Raw genomic sequence first — 21,791 nt, forward strand, 5'->3', positions numbered from 1 at the left:
AATGTGGACTTTGAATGACTCTCGAGTTCAGACACGCAAGGATTCTAGAGTTTGGCCACCCTGACATTCCGGAACTCAGCCGTCCATTGATTCTAGAACCCTGAATCTTTCAGAATGGTAGAATGCTGACCTAGTAGCATTCTGGACGTCAGACACATTAACTTCCGGCTAGCAGGCGTTTTAGTACTTTAGAATTCCGCCAGGCTGTGCATACTAGAATTCCGTCAAATTCCGATTCTCGAATGCAGACATTTGGTGCTTCTGGAATTCAGACACCCTTAGTTCTGGAATGTGGACATTGAATGTCTCTCGAGTTCAGACACGCAAGTATTCTAGAGTTTGGCCAACCTTACATTCTGGAACTCAGCCGTCCATTCATTCTAGAACCCGGAATATTTCAGAACGATTAAATGCTGACCTAGTAGCATTCTGGACGTCAGACACCTTAACTTCCGGGTAGCAGGCATTTTAGGAGTTTAGAATTCCGCCATGCTGTGCATTCTAGAATTCCACCACATTCTGATTCGAGAATGCAGACATTTGGTGCTTCTGGAATTCAGACACCATGAATTCCGGAATGTGAACATTGAATGACTCTCGAGTTCAGACACGCAAGGATTCTAGAGTTTGGCCAACCTGACATTCCGGAACTCATCCGTCCATTGATTCTAGAACCCAGAATCTTTCAGAACGGTAGAATGCTGACCTAGTAGCATTCTGGACGTCAGACACCTTAACTTCCGGCTAGCAGGCATTTTAGGACTTTAGAATTCCACCATGCTGTGCATTCTAGAATTTCACCATATTCCGATTCTAGAATGCAGACATTTGGTGTTTCTGGAATTCAGACACCCTGAGCTCCAGAATGTGCACATTGAATGACTCTCAAGATCAGACACGCAAGGATTCTAGAGTTTGGCCATGCTGACATTCTGGAATTCCGCCGTCCATTGGTTCTAGAACCCAGAATGTTTCAGAACGGTAGAATGCTGACCTAGTAGCATTCTGGACCTCAGACACCTTACCTTCCGACTAGCAGGCATTTTAGGACTTTAGAATTCCGCCAGGCTGTGCATTCTAGAATTCTGCCACATTTTGATTCTAGAATGCAGACAATTGATTCTTCGGGAATTCAGACACCCTGAGTTCCGGAATGTGGCCATTGAATGACTCTCGAGTTCAGACACGCAGGGATTCGAGAGTTTGGCCACCCTGACATTCCGGAACTCAGCCGTCCATTGATTCTAGAACCCAGAATCTTTCAGAATGGTAGAATGCTGACCTAGTAGCATTCTGGACGTCAGACACATTAACTTCCGGCTAGCAGGCGTTTTAGTACTTTAGAATTCCGCCAGGCTGTGCATACTAGAATTCCGTCAAATTCCGATTCTCGAATGCAGACATTTGGTGCTTCTGGAATTTAGACACCCTTAGTTCCGGAATGTGGACATTGAATGTCTCTCGAGTTCAGACACGCAAGTATTCTAGAGTTTGGCCAACCTTACATTCTGGAACTCAGCCGTCCATTCATTCTAGAACCCGGAATATTTCAGAACGATTAAATGCTGACCTAGTAGCATTCTGGACGTCAGACACCTTAACTTCCGGCTAGCAGGCATTTTAGGACTTTAGAATTCCGCCATGCTGTGAATTCTAGAATTTCACCACATTCCGATTCTAGAATGCAGACATTTGGTGTTTCTGGAATTCAAACACCCTGAGCTCCGTAATGTGCACATTGAATGACTCTCGAGATCAGACACGCAAGGATTCTAGAGTTTGGCCATGCTGACATTCTGGAACTCAGCCGTCCATTGGTTCTAGAACCTAGAATCTTTCAGAACGGTAGAATGCTGACCTAGTAGCATTCTGGACCACAGACACCTTACCTTCCGACTAGCAGGCATTTTAGGACTTTAGAATTCCGCCAGGCTGTGCATTCTAGAATTCTGCCACATTTTGATTCTAGAATGCAGACAATTGATTCTTCGGGAATTCAGACACCCTGAGTTCCGGAATGTGGACATTGAATTACTCTCGAGATCAGACACGCAGGGATTCGAGAGTTTGGCCACCCTGACATTCCGGAACTCAGCTGTCCATTGATTCTAGAACCCAGAATCTTTCAGAATGGTAGAATGCTGACCTAGTAGCATTCTGGACGTCAGACACATTAACTTCCGTCTAGCAGGCGTTTTAGTAATTTAGAATTCCGCCAGGCTGTGCATACTAGAATTCCGTCAAATTCCGATTCTCGAATGCAGACATTTGGTGCTTCTGGAATTCAGACACCCTTAGTTCCGGAATTTGGACATTGAATGTCTCTTGAGTTCAGACACGCAAGTATTCTAGAGTTTGGCCAACCTTACATTCTGGAACTCAGCCGTCCATTGATTCTAGAACCCGGAATATTTCAGAACGATTAAATGCTGACCTAGTAGCATTCTGGACGTCAGACACCTTAACTTCCGCCTAGCAGGCATTTTAGGACTTTAGAATTCCGCCATGCTGTGAATTCTAGAATTTCACCACATTCCGATTCTAGAATGCAGACATTTGGTGTTTCTGGAATTCAGACACCCTGAGCTCCGTAATGTGCACATTGAATGACTCTCGAGATCAGACACGCAAGGATTCTAGAGTTTGGCCATGCTGACATTCTGGAACCCAGCCGTCCATTGGTTCTAGAACACAGAATCTTTCAAAACTGTAGAATGCTGACCTAGTAGCATTCTCGACCTCAGACACCTTACCTTCCGACTAGCAGGCATTTTAGGACTTTAGAATTCGGCCAGGCTGTGCATTCTAGAATTCTGCCACATTTTGATTTTAGAAGGCAGTCAATTGGTTCTTCGGGAATTAAGACACCCTGAGTTCCGGAATGTGGACTTTGAATGACTCTCGAGTTCAGACACGCAAGGATTCTAGAGTTTGGCCACCCTGACATTCCGGAACTCAGCCGTCCATTGATTCTAGAACCCTGAATCTTTCAGAATGGTAGAATGCTGACCTAGTAGCATTCTGGACGTCAGACACATTAACTTCCGGCTAGCAGGCGTTTTAGTACTTTAGAATTCCGCCAGGCTGTGCATACTAGAATTCCATCAAATTCCGATTCTCGAATGCAGACATTTGGTGCTTCTGGAATTCAGACACCCTTAGTTCTGGAATGTGGACATTGAATGTCTCTCGAGTTCAGACACGCAAGTATTCTAGAGTTTGGCCAACCTTACATTCTGGAACTCAGCCGTCCATTCATTCTAGAACCCGGAATATTTCAGAACGATTAAATGCTGACCTAGTAGCATTCTGGACGTCAGACACCTTAACTTCCGGGTAGCAGGCATTTTAGGAGTTTAGAATTCCGCCATGCTGTGCATTCTAGAATTCCACCACATTCTGATACGAGAATGCAGACATTTGGTGCTTCTGGAATTCAGACACCATGAATTCCGGAATGTGAACATTGAATGACCCTCGAGTTCAGACACGCAAGGATTCTAGAGTTTGGCCAACCTGACATTCCGGAACTCATCCGTCCATTGATTCTAGAACCCAGAATCTTTCAGAACGGTAGAATGCTGACCTAGTAGCATTCTGGACGTCAGACACCTTAACTTCCGGCTAGCAGGCATTTTAGGACTTTAGAATTCCACCATGCTGTGCATTCCAGAATTTCACCATATTCCGATTCTAGAATGCAGACATTTGGTGTTTCTGGAATTCAGACACCCTGAGCTCCAGAATGTGCACATTGAATGACTCTCAAGATCAGACACGCAAGGATTCTAGAGTTTGGCCATGCTGACATTCTGGAATTCCGCCGTCCATTAGTTCTAGAACCCAGAATGTTTCAGAACGGTAGAATGCTGACCTAGTAGCATTCTGGACCTCAGACACCTTACCTTCCGACTAGCAGGCATTTTAGGACTTTAGAATTCCGCCAGGCTGTGCATTCTAGAATTCTGCCACATTTTGATTCTAGAATGCAGACAATTGATTCTTCGGGAATTCAGACACCCTGAGTTCCGGAATGTGGCCATTGAATGACTCTCGAGTTCAGACACGCAGGGATTCGAGAGTTTGGCCACCCTGACATTCCGGAACTCAGCCGTCCATTGATTCTAGAACCCAGAATCTTTCAGAATGGTAGAATGCTGACCTAGTAGCATTCTGGACGTCAGACACATTAACTTCCGGCTAGCAGGCGTTTTAGTACTTTAGAATTCCGCCAGGCTGTGCATACTAGAATTCCGTCAAATTCCGATTCTCGAATGCAGACATTTGGTGCTTCTGGAATTTAGACACCCTTAGTTCCGGAATGTGGACATTGAATGTCTCTCGAGTTCAGACACGCAAGTATTCTAGAGTTTGGCCAACCTTACATTCTGGAACTCAGCCGTCCATTCATTCTAGAACCCGGAATATTTCAGAACGATTAAATGCTGACCTAGTAGCATTCTGGACGTCAGACACGTTAACTTCCGGGTAGCAGGCATTTTAGGACTTTAGAATTCCGCCATGCTGTGAATTCTAGAATTTCACCACATTCCGATTCTAGAATGCAGACATTTGGTGTTTCTGGAATTCAAACACCCTGAGCTCCGTAATGTGCACATTGAATGACTCTCGAGATCAGACACGCAAGGATTCTAGAGTTTGGCCATGCTGACATTCTGGAACTCAGCCGTCCATTGGTTCTAGAACCTAGAATCTTTCAGAACGGTAGAATGCTGACCTAGTAGCATTCTGGACCACAGACACCTTACCTTCCGACTAGCAGGCATTTTAGGACTTTAGAATTCCGCCAGGCTGTGCATTCTAGAATTCTGCCACATTTTGATTCTAGAATGCAGACAATTGATTCTTCGGGAATTCAGACACCCTGAGTTCCGGAATGTGGACATTGAATTACTCTCGAGATCAGACACGCAGGGATTCGAGAGTTTGGCCACCCTGACATTCCGGAACTCAGCTGTCCATTGATTCTAGAACCCAGAATCTTTCAGAATGGTAGAATGCTGACCTAGTAGCATTCTGGACGTCAGACACATTAACTTCCGTCTAGCAGGCGTTTTAGTAATTTAGAATTCCGCCAGGCTGTGCATACTAGAATTCCGTCAAATTCCGATTCTCGAATGCAGACATTTGGTGCTTCTGGAATTCAGACACCCTTAGTTCCGGAATTTGGACATTGAATGTCTCTTGAGTTCAGACACGCAAGTATTCTAGAGTTTGGCCAACCTTACATTCTGGAACTCAGCCGTCCATTGATTCTAGAACCCGGAATATTTCAGAACGATTAAATGCTGACCTAGTAGCATTCTGGACGTCAGACACCTTAACTTCCGCCTAGCAGGCATTTTAGGACTTTAGAATTCCGCCATGCTGTGAATTCTAGAATTTCACCACATTCCGATTCTAGAATGCAGACATTTGGTGTTTCTGGAATTCAGACACCCTGAGCTCCGTAATGTGCACATTGAATGACCCTCGAGATCAGACACGCAAGGATTCTAGAGTTTGGCCATGCTGACATTCTGGAACCCAGCCGTCCATTGGTTCTAGAACACAGAATCTTTCAAAACTGTAGAATGCTGACCTAGTAGCATTCTCGACCTCAGACACCTTACCTTCCGACTAGCAGGCATTTTAGGACTTTAGAATTCGGCCAGGCTGTGCATTCTAGAATTCTGCCACATTTTGATTTTAGAAGGCAGTCAATTGGTTCTTCGGGAATTAAGACACCCTGAGTTCCGGAATGTGGACTTTGAATGACTCTCGAGTTCAGACACGCAAGGATTCTAGAGTTTGGCCACCCTGACATTCCGGAACTCAGCCGTCCATTGATTCTAGAACCCTGAATCTTTCAGAATGGTAGAATGCTGACCTAGTAGCATTCTGGACGTCAGACACATTAACTTCCGGCTAGCAGGCGTTTTAGTACTTTAGAATTCCGCCAGGCTGTGCATACTAGAATTCCGTCAAATTCCGATTCTCGAATGCAGACATTTGGTGCTTCTGGAATTCAGACACCCTTAGTTCTGGAATGTGGACATTGAATGTCTCTCGAGTTCAGACACGCAAGTATTCTAGAGTTTGGCCAACCTTACATTCTGGAACTCAGCCGTCCATTCATTCTAGAACCCGGAATATTTCAGAACGATTAAATGCTGACCTAGTAGCATTCTGGACGTCAGACACCTTAACTTCCGGGTAGCAGGCATTTTAGGAGTTTAGAATTCCGCCATGCTGTGCATTCTAGAATTCCACCACATTCTGATTCGAGAATGCAGACATTTGGTGCTTCTGGAATTCAGACACCATGAATTCCGGAATGTGAACATTGAATGACTCTCGAGTTCAGACACGCAAGGATTCTAGAGTTTGGCCAACCTGACATTCCGGAACTCATCCGTCCATTGATTCTAGAACCCAGAATCTTTCAGAACGGTAGAATGCTGACCTAGTAGCATTCTGGACGTCAGACACCTTAACTTCCGGCTAGCAGGCATTTTAGGACTTTAGAATTCCGCCATGCTGTGCATTCTAGAATTTCACCACATTCCGATTCTAGAATGCAGACATTTGGTGTTTCTGGAATTCAGACACCCTGAGCTCCGGAATGTGCACATTGAATGACTCTTGAGATCAGACACGCAAGGATTCTAAAGTTTGGCCATGCTGACATTCTGGAACTCAGCCGTCCATTGGTTCTAGAACCCAGAATGTTTCAGAACGGTAGAATGCTGACCTAGTAGCATTCTGGACCTCAGACAACTTACCTTCCGACTAGCAGGCATTTTAGGACTTTGGAATTCCGCCAGGCTGTGCATTCTAGAATTCTGCCACATTTTGATTCTAGAATGCAGACAATTGATTCTTCGGGAATTCAGACACCCTGAGTTCCAGAATGTGGACATTGAATTACTCTCGAGTTCAGACACGCAAGGATTCTAGTGTTTGGCCACCCTGACATTCCGGAACTCAGCCGTCCATTGATTCTAGAACCCAGAATCTTTCAGAATGGTAGAATGCTGACCTAGTAGCATTCTGGAGGTCAGACACATTAACTTCCGGCTAGCAGGCGTTTTAGTTCTTTAGAATTCCGCCGTGCTGTGCATTCTAGAATTCCGTCAAATTCCGATTCTCGAATGCAGACATTTGGTGCTTCTGGAATTCAGACACCCTTAGTTCCGGAATGTGGACATTGAATGTCTCTCGAGTTCAGACACGCAAGTATTCTAGAGTTTGGCCAACCTTACATTCTGGAACTCAGCCGTCCATTGATTCTAGAACCCAGAATATTTCAGAATGATTAAATGCTGACCTAGTAGCATTCTGGACGTCAGACACGTTAACTTCCGGGTAGCAGGCATTTTAGGACTTTAGAATTCCACCGTGCTGTGCATTCTAGAATTCCACCACATTCTGATTGTAGAATGCAGACATTTGGTGCTTCTGGAATTCAGACACCCTGAATTCCGGAATGTGGACATTGAATGACTCTCGAGTTCAGATACGCAAGTATTCTAGAGTTTGGCCAACCTGACATTCTGGAACTCATCCGTCCATTGATTCTGGAACCCAGAATCTTTCAAAACGGTAGAATGCTGACCTAGTAGCATTCTGGACGTCAGACACCTTAACTTCCGGCTAGCAGGCATTTTAGGACTTTAGAATTCCGCCATGCTGTGCATTCTAGAATTTCACCACATTCCGATTCTAGAATGCAGACATTTGGTGTTTCTGGAATTCAGACACCCTGAGCTCCGGAATGTGCACATTGAATGACTCTCAAGATCAGACACGCAAGGATTCTAGAGTTTGGCCATGCTGACATTCTGGAACTCAGCCGTCCATTGGTTCTAGAACCCAGAATATTTCAGAACGGTAGAATGCTGACCTAGTAGCATTCTGGACCACAGACACCTTACCTTCCGACTAGCAGGCATTTTAGGACTTTAGTATTACGCCAGGCTGTGCATTCTAGAATTCTGCCACATTTTGATTCTAGAATGCAGACAATTGATTCTTCGGGAATTCAGACACCCTGAGTTCCGGAATGTGGACACTGAATTACTCTCGAGATCAGACACGCAGGGATTCGAGAGTTTGGCCACCCTGACATTCCGGAACTCAGCTGTCCATTGATTCTAGAACCCAGAATCTTTCAGAATGGTAGAATGCTGACCTAGTAGCATTCTGGACGTCAGACACATTAACTTCCGGCTTGCAGGCGTTTTAGTAATTTAGAATTCCGCCAGGCTGTGCATACTAGAATTCCGTCAAATTCCGATTCTCGAATGCAGACATTTGGTGCTTCTGGAATTCAGACACCCTTAGTTCCGGAATTTGGACATTGAATGTCTCTCGAGTTCAGACACGCAAGTATTCTAGAGTTTGGCCAACCTTACATTCTGGAACTCAGCCGTCCATTGATTCTAGAACCCGGAATATTTCAGAACGATTAAATGCTGACCTAGTAGCATTCTGGACGTCAGACACCTTAACTTCCGGCTAGCAGGCATTTAAGGACTTTAGAATTCCGCCATGCTGTGAATTCTAGAATTTCACCACATTCCGATTCTAGAATGCAGACATTTGGTGTTTCTGGAATTCAGACACCCTGAGCTCCGTAATGTGCACATTGAATGACTCTCGAGATCAGACACGCAAGGATTCTAGAGTTTGGCCATGCTGACATTCTGGAACCCAGCCGTCCATTGGTTCTAGAACCCAGAATCTTTCAAAACTGTAGAATGCTGACCTAGTAGCATTCTCGACCTCAGACACCTTACCTTCCGACTAGCAGGCATTTTAGGACTTTAGAATTCGACCAGGCTGTGCATTCTAGAATTCTGCCACATTTTGATTTTAGAAGGCAGTCAATTGGTTCTTCGGGAATTAAGACACCCTGAGTTCCGGAATGTGGACTTTGAATGACTCTCGAGTTCAGACACGCAAGGATTCTAGAGTTTGGCCACCCTGACATTCCGGAACTCAGCCGTCCATTGATTCTAGAACCCTGAATCTTTCAGAATGGTAGAATGCTGACCTAGTAGCATTCTGGACGTCAGACACATTAACTTCCGGCTAGCAGGCGTTTTAGTACTTTAGAATTCCGCCAGGCTGTGCATACTAGAATTCCGTCAAATTCCGATTCTCGAATGCAGACATTTGGTGCTTCTGGAATTCAGACACCCTTAGTTCTGGAATGTGGACATTGAATGTCTCTCGAGTTCAGACACGCAAGTATTCTAGAGTTTGGCCAACCTTACATTCTGGAACTCAGCCGTCCATTCATTCTAGAACCCGGAATATTTCAGAACGATTAAATGCTGACCTAGTAGCATTTTGGACGTCAGACACCTTAACTTCCGGGTAGCAGGCATTTTAGGAGTTTAGAATTCCGCCATGCTGTGCATTCTAGAATTCCACCACATTCTGATTCGAGAATGCAGACATTTGGTGCTTCTGGAATTCAGACACCATGAATTCCGGAATGTGAACATTGAATGACTCTCGAGTTCAGACACGCAAGGATTCTAGAGTTTGGCCAACCTGACATTCCGGAACTCATCCGTCCATTGATTCTAGAACCCAGAATCTTTCAGAACGGTAGAATGCTGACCTAGTAGCATTCTGGACGTCAGACACCTTAACTTCCGGCTAGCAGGCATTTTAGGACTTTAGAATTCCGCCATGCTGTGCATTCTAGAATTTCACCACATTCCGATTCTAGAATGCAGACATTTGGTGTTTTTGGAATTCAGACACCCTGAGCTCCGGAATGTGCACATTGAATGACTCTCGAGATCAGACACGCAAGGATTCTAGAGTTTGGCCATGCTGACATTCTGGAACTCAGCCGTCCATTGGTTCTAGAACCCAGAATCTTTCAGAACGGTAGAATGCTGACCTAGTAGCATTCTGGACCTCAGACAACTTACCTTCCGACTAGCAGGCATTTTAGGACTTTAGAATTCCGCCAGGCTGTGCATTCTAGAATTCTGCCACATTTTGATTCTAGAATGCAGACAATTGATTCTTCGGGAATTCAGACACCCTGAGTTCCAGAATGTGGACATTGAATTACTCTCGAGTTCAGACACGCAAGGATTCTAGTGTTTGGCCACCCTGACATTCCGGAACTCAGCCGTCCATTGATTCTAGAACCCAGAATCTTTCAGAATGGTAGAATGCTGACCTAGTAGCATTCTGGACGTCAGACATGTTAACTTCCGGGTAGCAGGCATTTTAGGACTTTAGAATTCCGCCATGCTGTGCATTCTAGAATTCCACCACATTCTGATTCTAGAATGCAGACATTTGGTGCTTCTGGAATTCAGACACCGTGAATTCCGGAATGTGGACATTGAATGTCTCTCGAGTTCGGACACGCAAGTATTCTAGAGTTTGGCCAAACTTACATTCTGGAACTCAGCCGTCCATTGATTCTAGAACACGGAATATTTCAGAACGATTAAATGCTGACCTAGTAGCATTCTGGACGTCAGACACCTTAACTTCCGGCTAGCAGGCATTTTAGGACTTTAGAATTCCGCCATGCTGTGCATTCTAGAATTTCACCACATTCCGATTCTAGAATGCAGACATTTGGTGTTTCTGGAATTCAGACACCCTGAGCTCCGTAATGTGCACATTGAATGACTCTCGAGATCAGACACGCAAGGATTCTAGAGTTTGGCCATGCTGACATTCTGGAACCCAGCCGTCCATTGGTTCTAGAACCCAGAATCTTCCAAAACTGTAGAATGCTGACCTAGTAGCATTCTCGACCTCAGACACCTTACCTTCCGACTAGCAGGCATTTTAGGACTTTAGAATTCGGCCAGGCTGTGCATTATAGAATTCTGCCACATTTTGATTTCAGAAGGCAGTCAATTGGTTCTTCGGGAATTAAGACACCCTGAGTTCCGGAATGTGGACATTGAATGTCTCTCGAGTTCAGACACGCAAGTATTCTAGAGTTTGGCCAACCTTACATTCTGGAACTCAGCCGTCCATTGATTCTAGAACCCGGAATATTTCAGAACGATTAAATGCTGACCTAGAAGCATTCTGGACGTCAGACACCTTAACTTCCGGGTAGCAGGCATTTTAGGAGTTTAGAATTCCGCCATGCTGTGCATTCTAGAATTCCACCACATTCTGATTCGAGAATGCAGACATTTGGTGCTTCTGGAATTCAGACACCCTGAATTCCGGAATGTGAACATTGAATGACTCTCGAGTTCAGACACGCAAGGATTCTAGAGTTTGGCCAACCTGACATTCCGGAACTCATCCGTCCATTGATTCTAGAACCCAGAATCTTTCAGAACGGTAGAATGCTGACCTAGTAGCATTCTGGACGTCAGACACCTTAACTTCCGGCTAGCAGGCATTTTAGGACTTTAGAATTCCGCCATGCTGTGCATTCTAGAATTTCACCACATTCCGATTCTAGAATGCAGACATTTGGTGTTTCTGGAATTCAGACACCCTGAGCTCCGGAATGTGCACATTGAATGACTCTCGAGATCAGACACGCAAGGATTCTAGAGTTTGGCCATGCTGACATTCTGGAACTCAGCCGTCCTTTGGTTCTAGAACCCAGAATGTTTCAGAACGGTAGAATGCTGACCTAGTAGCATTCTGGACCTCAGACAACTTACCTTCCGACTAGCAGGCATTTTAGTACTTTAGAATTCCACCAGGCTGTGCATTCTAGAATTCTGCCACATTTTGATTCTAGAATGCAGACAATTGATTCTTCGGGAATTCAGACACCCTGAGTTCCGGAATGTGGACTTTGAATTACTCTCGAGTTCAGACACGCAAGGATTCTAGTGTTTGGCCACCCTGACATTCCGGAACTCAGCCGTCCATTGATTCTAGAACCCAGAATCTTTCAGAATGGTAGAATGCTGACCTAGTAGCATTCTGGACGTCAGACACATTAACTTCCGGCTAGCAGGCGTTTTAGTTCTTTAGAATTCCGCCGTGCTGTGCATTCTAGAATTCCGTCAAATTCCGATTCTCGAATGCAGACATTTGGTGCTTCTGGAATTCAGACACCCTTAGTTCCGGAATGTGGACATTGAATGTCTCTCGAGTTCAGACACGCAAGTATTCTAGAGTTTGGCCAACCTTACATTCTGGAACTCAGCCGTCCATTGATTCTAGAACCCAGAATATTTCAGAATGATTAAATGCTGACCTAGTAGCATTCTGGACGTCAGACACCTTAACTTCCGGGTAGCAGGCATTTTAGGACTTTAGAATTCCGCCGTGCTGTGCATTCTAGAATTCCACCACATTCTGATTCTAGAATGCAGACATTTGGTGCTTCTGGAATTCAGACACCATGAATTCCGGAATGTGGACATTGAGTGACTCTCGAGTTCAGACACGCAAGGATTCTAGAGTTTGGCGAACCTGACATTCTGGAACTCATCCGTCCATTGATTCTCGAACCCAGAATCTTTCAGAACGGTAGAATGCTGACCTAGTAGCATTCTGGACGTCAGACACCTTAACTTCCGGCTAGCAGGCATTTTAGGACTTTAGAATTCCACCATGCTGTGCATTCTAGAATTTCACCATATTCCGATTCTAGAATGCAGACATTTGGTGTTTCTGGAATTCAGACACCCTGAGCTCCAGAATGTGCACACTGAATGACTCTCAAGATCAGACACGCAAGGATTCTAGAGTTTGGCCATGCTGACATTCTGGAACTCAGCCGTCCATTGGTTCTAGAACCCAGAATGTTTCAGAACGGTAGAATGCTGACCTAGTAGCATTCTGGACCTCAGACACCTTACCTTCCGACTAGCAGGCATTTTAGGACTTTAGAATTCCGCCAGGCTGTGCATTCTAGAATTCTGCCACATTTTGATTCTAGAATGCAGACAATTGATTCTTCGGGAATTCAGACACCCTGAGTTCCGGAATGTGGCCATTGAATTACTCTCGAGTTCAGACACGCAGGGATTCGAGAGTTTGGCCACCCTGACTTTCCGGAACTCAGCCGTCCATTGATTCTAGAACCCAGAATCTTTCAGAATGGTAGAATGCTGACCTAGTAGCATTCTGGACGTCAGACACATTAACTTCCGGCTAGCAGGCGTTTTAGTACTTTAGAATTCCGCCAGGCTGTGCATACTAGAATTCCGTCAAATTCCGATTCTCGAATGCAGACATTTGGTGCTTCTGGAATTCAGACACCCTTAGTTCCTGAATTTGGACATTGAATGTCTCTCGAGTTCAGACACGAAAGTATTCTAGAGTTTGGCCAACCTTACATTCTGGAACTCAGCCGTCCATTGATTCTAGAACCCGGAATATTTCAGAACGATTAAATGCTGACCTAGTAGCATTCTGGACGTCAGACACCTTAACTTCCGGGTAGCAGGCATTTTAGGAGTTTAGAATTCCGCCATGCTGTGCATTCTAGAATTCCACCACATTCTGATTCTAGAATGCAGACATTTGGTGCTTCTGGAATTCAGACACCATGAATTCCGGAATGTGAACATTGAATGTATCTCGAGTTCAGACACGCAAGGATTCTAGAGTTTGGCCAACCTGACATTCTGGAACTCATCCGTCCATTGATTCTAGAACCCAGAATCTATCAGAACGGTAGAATGCTGACCTAGTAGCATTCTGGACGTCAGACACCTTAACTTCCGGCTAGCAGGCATTTTAGGACTTTAGAATTCCGCCATGCTGTGCATTCTAGAATTTCACCACATTCCGATTCTAGAATGCAGACATTTGGTGTTTCTGGAATTCAGACACCCTGAGCTCCGGAATGTGCACATTGAATGACTCTCGAGATCAGACACGCAAGGATTCTAGAGTTTGGCCATGCTGACATTCTGGAACTCAGCCGTCCATTGGTTCTAGAACCCAGAATCTTTCAGAACGGTAGAATGCTGACCTAGTAGCATTCTGGACCTCAGACAACTTACCTTCCGACTAGCAGGCATTTTAGGACTTTAGAATTCCGCCAGGCTGTGCATTCTAGAATTCTGCCACATTTTGATTCTATAATGCAGACAATTGATTCTTCGGGAATTCAGACACCCTGAGTTCCAGAATGTGGACATTGAATTACTCTCGAGTTCAGACACGCAAGGATTCTAGTGTTTGGCCACCCTGACATTCCGGAACTCAGCCGTCCATTGATTCTAGAACCCAGAATCTTTCAGAATGGTAGAATGCTGACCTAGTAGCATTCTGGACGTCAGACACATTAACTTCCGGCTAGCAGGCGTTTTAGTTCTTTAGAATTCCGCCGTGCTGTGCATTCTAGAATTCCGTCAAATTCCGATTCTCGAATGCAGACATTTGGTGCTTCTGGAATTCAGACACCCTTAGTTCCGGAATTTGGACATTGAATGTCTCTCGAGTTCAGACACGCAAGTATTCTAGAGTTTGGCCAACCTTACATTCTGGAACTCAGCCGTCCATTGATTCTAGAACCCAGAATATTTCAGAATGATTAAATGCTGACCTAGTAGCATTCTGGACGTCAGACACGTTAACTTCCGGGTAGCAGGCATTTTAGGACTTTAGAATTCCGCCGTGCTGTGCATTCTAGAATTCCACCACATTCTGATTCTAGAATGCAGACATTTGGTGCTTCTGGAATTCAGACACCATGAATTCCGGAATGTGGACATTGAGTGATTCTCGAGTTCAGACACGCAAGGATTCTAGAGTTTGGCGAACCTGACATTCTGGAACTCATCCGTCCACTGATTCTGGAACCCAGAATCTTTCAGAACGGTAGAATGCTGACCTAGTAGCATTCTGGACGTCAGACACCTTAATTTCCGGCTAGCAGGCATTTTAGGACTTTAGAATTCCACCATGCTGTGCATTCTAGAATTTCAACATATTCCGATTCTAGAATGCAGACATTTGGTGTTTCTGGAATTCAGACACCCTGAGCTCCCGAATGTGCACATTGAATGACTCTCAAGATCAGACACGCAAGGATTCTAGAGTTTGGCCATGCTGACATTCTGGAACTCAGCCGTCCATTGGTTCTAGAACCCAGAATCTTTCAGAACGGTAGAATGCTGACCTAGTAGCATTCTGGACCTCAGACACCTTACCTTCCGTCTAGCAGGCATTTTAGGACTTTAGAATTCCGCCAGGCTGTGCATTCTAGAATTCTGCCACATTTTGATTCTAGAATGCAGACAATTGATTCTTCGGGAATTCAGACACCCTGAGTTCCGGAATGTGGCCATTGAATTACTCTCGAGTTCAGACACGCAGGGATTCGAGAGTTTGGCCACCCTGACATTCCGGAACTCAGCCGTCCATTGATTCTAGAACCCAGAATCTTTCAGAATGGTAGAATGCTGACCTAGTAGCATTCTGGACGTCAGACACATTAACTTCCGGCTAGCAGGCGTTTTAGTACTTTAGAATACAGCCAGGCTGTGCATACTAGAATTCCGTCAAATTCCGATTCTCGAATGCAGACATTTGGTGCTTCTGGAATTCAGACACCCTTAGTTCCGGAATTTGGACATTGAATGTCTCTCGAGTTCAGACACGCAAGTATTCTAGAGTTTGGCCAACCTTACATTCTGGAACTCAGCCGTCCATTGATTCTAGAACCCGGAATATTTCAGAACGATTAAATGCTGACCTAGTAGCATTCTGGACGTCAGACACCTTAACTTCCGGGTAGCAGGCATTTTAGGAGTTTAGAATTCCGCCATGCTGTGCATTCTAGAATTCCACCACATTCTGATTCTAGAATGCAGACATTTGGTGCTTCTGGAATTCAGACACCATGAATTCCGGAATGTGAACATTGAATGACTCTCGAGTTCAGACACGCAAGGATTCTAGAGTTTGGCCAACCTGACATTCTGGAACTCATCCGTCCATTGATTCTAGAACCCAGAATCTATCAGAACGGTAGAATGCTGACCTAGTAGCATTCTGGACGTCAGACACCTTAACTTCCGGCTAGCAGGCATTTTAGGACTTTAGAATTCCGCCATGCTGTGCATTCTAGAATTTCACCACATTCCGATTCTAGAATGCAGACATTTGGTGTTTCTGGAATTCAGACACCCTGAGCTCCGGAATGTGCACATTGAATGACTCTCGAGGTCAGACACGCAAGGATTCTAGAGTTTGGCCATGCTGACATTCTGGAACTCAGCCGTCCATTGGTTCTAGAACCCAGAATCTTTCAGAACGGTAGAATGCTGACCTAGTAGCATTCTGGACCTCAGACACCTTACCTTCCGACTAGCAGGCATTTTAGGACGTTAGAATTCCGCCAGGCTGTGCATTCTAGAATTCTGCCACATTTTGATTCTAGAATGCAGACAATTGGTTCTTCGGGAATTCAGACACCCTGAGTTCCGGAATGTGGACATTGAATGACTCTCGAGATCAGACACGCAAGGATTCTAGTGTTTGGCCACCCTGACATTCCGGAACTCAGCCGTCCATTGATTCTAGAACCCAGAATCTTTCAGAATGGTAGAATGCTGACCTAGTAGCATTCTGGACGTCAGACACATTAACTTCCGGCTAGCAGGCATTTTAGTTCTTTAGAATTCCGCCGTGCTGTGCATTCTATTATTCCGTCAAATTCCGATTCTCGAATGCAGACATTTGGTGCTTCTGGAATTCAGACACCCTTAGTTCCGGAATGTGGACATTGAATGTCTCTCGAGTTCAGACACGCAAGTATTCTAGAGTTTGGCCAACCTTACATTCTGGAACTCAGCCTTCCATTGATTCTAGAACCCAGAATATTTCAGAATGATTAAATGCTGACCTAGTAGCATTCTGGACGTCAGACACGTTAACTTCCGGGTAGCAGGCATTTTAGGACTTTAGAATTACGCCGTGCTGTGCATTCTAGAATTCCACCACATTCTGATTCTAGAATGCAGACATTTGGTGCTTCTGGAATTCAGACACCATGAATTCCGGAATGTGGACATTGAGTGACTCTCGAGTTCAGACACGCAAGGATTCTAGAGTTTGGCGAACCTGACATTCTGGAACTCATCCGTCCATTGATTCTGGAACCCAGAATCTTTCAGAACGGTAGAATGCTGACCTAGTAGCATTCTGGACGTCAGACACCTTAACTTCCGGCTAGCAGGCATTTTAGGACTTTAGAATTCCACCATGCTGTGCATTCTAGAATTTCACCATATTCCGATTCTAGAATGCAGACATTTGGTGTTTCTGGAATTCAGACACCCTGAGCTCCAGAATGTGCACATTGAATGACTCTCAAGATCAGACACGCAAGGATTCTAGAGTTTGGCCATGCTGACATTCTGGAACTCAGCCGTCCATTGGTTCTAGAACCCAGAATCTTTCAGAACGGTAGAATGCTGACCTAGTAGCATTCTGGACCTCAGACACCTTACCTTCCGACTAGCAGGCATTTTAGGACTTTAGAATTCCGCCAGGCTGTGCATTCTAGAATTCTGCCACATTTTGATTCTAGAATGCAGACAATTGATTCTTCGGGAATTCAGACACCCTGAGTTCCGGAATGTGGCCATTGAATTACTCTCGAGTTCAGACACGCAGGGATTCGAGAGTTTGGCCACCCTGACATTCCGGAACTCAGCCGTCCATTGATTCTAGAACCCAGAATCTTTCAGAATGGTAGAATGCTGACCTAGTAGCATTCTGGACGTCAGACACATTAACTTCCGGCTAGCAGGCGTTTTAGTACTTTAGAATTCCGCCAGGCTGTGCATACTAGAATTCCGTCAAATTCCGATTCTCGAATGCAGACATTTGGTGCTTCTGGAATTCAGACACCCTTAGTTCCTGAATTTGGACATTGAATGTCTCTCGAGTTCAGACACGCAAGTATTCTAGAGTTTGGCCAACCTTACATTCTGGAACTCAGCCGTCCATTGATTCTAGAACCCGGAATATTTCAGAACGATTAAATGCTGACCTAGTAGCATTCTGGACGTCAGACACCTTAACTTCCGGGTAGCAGGCATTTTAGGACTTTAGAATTCCGCCATGCTGTGCATTCTAGAATTCCACCACATTCTGATTCTAGAATGCAGACATTTGGTGCTTCTGGAATTCAGACACCATGAATTCCGGAATGTGAACATTGAATGTCTCTCGAGTTCAGACACGCAAGGATTCTAGAGTTTGGCCAACCTGACATTCTGGAACTCATCCGTCCATTGATTCTAGAACCCAGAATCTATCAGAACGGTAGAATGCTGACCTAGTAGCATTCTGGACGTCAGACACCTTAACTTCCGGCTAGCAGGCATTTTAGGACTTTAGAATTCGGCCAGGCTGTGCATTCTAGAATTCTGCCACATTTTGATTTCAGAAGGCAGTCAATTGGTTCTTCGGGAATTAAGACACCCTGAGTTCCGGAATGTGGACTTTGAATGACTCTCGAGTTCAGACACGCAAGGATTCTAGAGTTTGGCCACCCTGACATTCCGGAACTCAGCCGTCCATTGATTCTAGAACCCTGAATCTTTTAGAATGGTAGAATGCTGACCTAGTAGCATTCTGGAAGTCAGACACATTAACTTCCGGCTAGCAGGCGTTTTAGTACTTTAGAATTCCGCCAGGCTGTGCATACTAGAATTCCGTCAAATTCCGATTCTCGAATGCAGACATTTGGTGCTTCTGGAATTCAGACACCCTTAGTTCTGGAATGTGGACATTGAATGTCTCTCGAGTTCAGACACGCAAGTATTCTAGAGTTTGGCCAACCTTACATTCTGGAACTCAGCCGTCCATTGATTCTAGAACCCGGAATATTTCAGAACGATTAAATGCTGACCTAGTAGCATTCTGGACGTCAGACACCTTAACTTCCGGGTAGCAGGCATTTTAAGAGTTTAGAATTCCGCCATGCTGTGCATTCTAGAATTCCACCACATTCTGATTCGAGAATGCAGACATTTGGTGCTTCTGGAATTCAGACACCCTGAATTCCGGAATGTGAACATTGAATGACTCTCGAGTTCAGACACGCAAGGATTCTAGAGTTTGGCCAACCTGACATTCCGGAACTCATCCGTCCATTGATTCTAGAACCCAGAATCTTTCAGAATGGTAGAATGCTGACCTAGTAGCATTCTGGACGTCAGACACCTTAACTTCCGGCTAGCAGGCATTTTAGGACTTTAGAATTCCGCCATGCTGTGCATTCTAGAATTTCACCACATTCCGATTCTAGAATGCAGACATTTGGTGTTTCTGGAATTCAGACACCCTGAGCTCCGGAATGTGCACATTGAATGACTCTCGAGATCAGACACGCAAGGATTCTAGAGTTTGGCCATGCTGACATTCTGGAACTCAGCCGTCCTTTGGTTCTAGAACCCAGAATGTTTCAGAACGGTAGAATGCTGACCTAGTAGCATTCTGGACCTCAGACAACTTACCTTCCGACTAGCAGGCATTTTAGGACTTTAGAATTCCACCAGGCTGTGCATTCTAGAATTCTGCCACATTTTGATTCTAGAATGCAGACAATTGATTCTTCGGGAATTCAGACACCCTGAGTTCCAGAATGTGGACTTTGAATTACTCTCGAGTTCAGACACGCAAGGATTCTAGTGTTTGGCCACCCTGACATTCCGGAACTCAGCCGTCCATTGATTCTAGAACCCAGAATCTTTCAGAATGGTAGAATGCTGACCTAGTAGCATTCTGGACGTCAGACACATTAACTTCCGGCTAGCAGGCGTTTTAGTTCTTTAGAATTCCGCCGTGCTGTGCATTCTAGAATTCCGTCAAATTCCGATTCTCGAATGCAGACATTTGGTGCTTCTGGAATTCAGACACCCTTAGTTCCGGAATGTGGACATTGAATGTCTCTCGAGTTCAGACACGCAAGTATTCTAGAGTTTGGCCAACCTTACATTCTGGAACTCAGCCGTCCATTGATTCTAGAACCCAGAATATTTCAGAATGATTAAATGCTGACCTAGTAGCATTCTGGACGTCAGACACGTTAACTTCCGGGTAGCAGGCATTTTAGGACTTTAGAATTCCGCCGTGCTGTGCATTCTAGAATTCCACCACATTCTGATTCTAGAATGCAGACATTTGGTGCTTCTGGAATTCAGACACCATGAATTCCGGAATGTGGACATTGAGTGACTCTCGAGTTCAGACACGCAAGGATTCTAGAGTTTGGCGAACCTGACATTCTGGAACTCATCCGTCCATTGATTCTGGAACCCAGAATCTTTCAGAACGGTAGAATGCTGACCTAGTAGCATTCTGGACGTCAGACACCTTAACTTCCGGCTAGCAGGCATTTTAGGACTTTAGAATTCCACCATGCTGTGCATTCTAGAATTTCACCATATTCCGATTCTAGAATGCAGACATTTGGTGTTTCTGGAATTCAGACACCCTGAGCTCCAGAATGTGCACATTGAATGACTCTCAAGATCAGACACGCAAGGATTCTAGAGTTTGGCCATGCTGACATTCTGGAACTCAGCCGTCCATTGGTTCTAGAACCCAGAATGTTTCAGAACGGTAGAATGCTGACCTAGTAGCATTCTGGACCTCAGACACCTTACCTTCCGACTAGCAGGCATTTTAGGACTTTAGAATTCCGCCAGGCTGTGCATTCTAGAATTCTGCCACATTTTGATTCTAGAATGCAGACAATTGATTCTTCGGGAATTCAGACACCCTGAGTTCCGGAATGTGGCCATTGAATTACTCTCGAGTTCAGACACGCAGGGATTCGAGAGTTTGGCCACCCTGACATTCCGGAACTCAGCCGTCCATTGATTCTAGAACCCAGAATCTTTCAGAATGGTAGAATGCTGACCTAGTAGCATTCTGGACGTCAGACACATTAACTTCCGGCTAGCAGGCGTTTTAGTACTTTAGAATTCCGCCAGGCTGTGCATACTAGAATTCCGTCAAATTCCGATTCTCGAATGCAGACATTTGGTGCTTCTGGAATTCAGACACCCTTAGTTCCGGAATTTGGACATTGAATGTCTCTCGAGTTCAGACACGCAAGTATTCTAGAGTTTGGCCAACCTTACATTCTGGAACTCAGCCGTCCATTGATTCTAGAACCCGGAATATTTCAGAACGATTAAATGCTGACCTAGTAGCATTCTGGACGTCAGACACCTTAACTTCCGGGTAGCAGGCATTTTAGGAGTTTAGAATTCCGCCATGCTGTGCATTCTAGAATTCCACCACATTCTGATTCTAGAATGCAGACATTTGGTGCTTCTGGAATTCAGACACCATGAATTCCGGAATGTGAACATTGAATGTATCTCGAGTTCAGACACGCAAGGATTCTAGAGTTTGGCCAACCTGACATTCTGGAACTCATCCGTCCATTGATTCTAGAACCCAGAATCTATCAGAACGGTAGAATGCTGACCTAGTAGCATTCTGGACGTCAGACACCTTAACTTCCGGCTAGCAGGCATTTTAGGACTTTAGAATTCCGCCATGCTGTGCATTCTAGAATTTCACCACATTCCGATTCTAGAATGCAGACATTTGGTGTTTCTGGAATTCAGACACCCTGAGCTCTGGAATGTGCACATTGAATGACTCTCGAGATCAGACACGCAAGGATTCTAGAGTTTGGCCATGCTGACATTCTGGAACCCAGCCGTCCATTGGTTCTAGAACCCATAATCTTTCAAAACTGTAGAATGCTGACCTAGTAGCATTCTCGACCTCAGACACCTTACCTTCCGACTAGCAGGCATTTTAGGACTTTA

Source organism: Aotus nancymaae, unplaced genomic scaffold (assembly GCF_030222135.1).
Source record: "Aotus nancymaae isolate 86718 unplaced genomic scaffold, 86718_ANA_hifiasm-v0.15.2.pri h1tg000099l, whole genome shotgun sequence".
In the NCBI taxonomy this organism is placed as follows: domain Eukaryota; kingdom Metazoa; phylum Chordata; class Mammalia; order Primates; family Aotidae; genus Aotus; species Aotus nancymaae.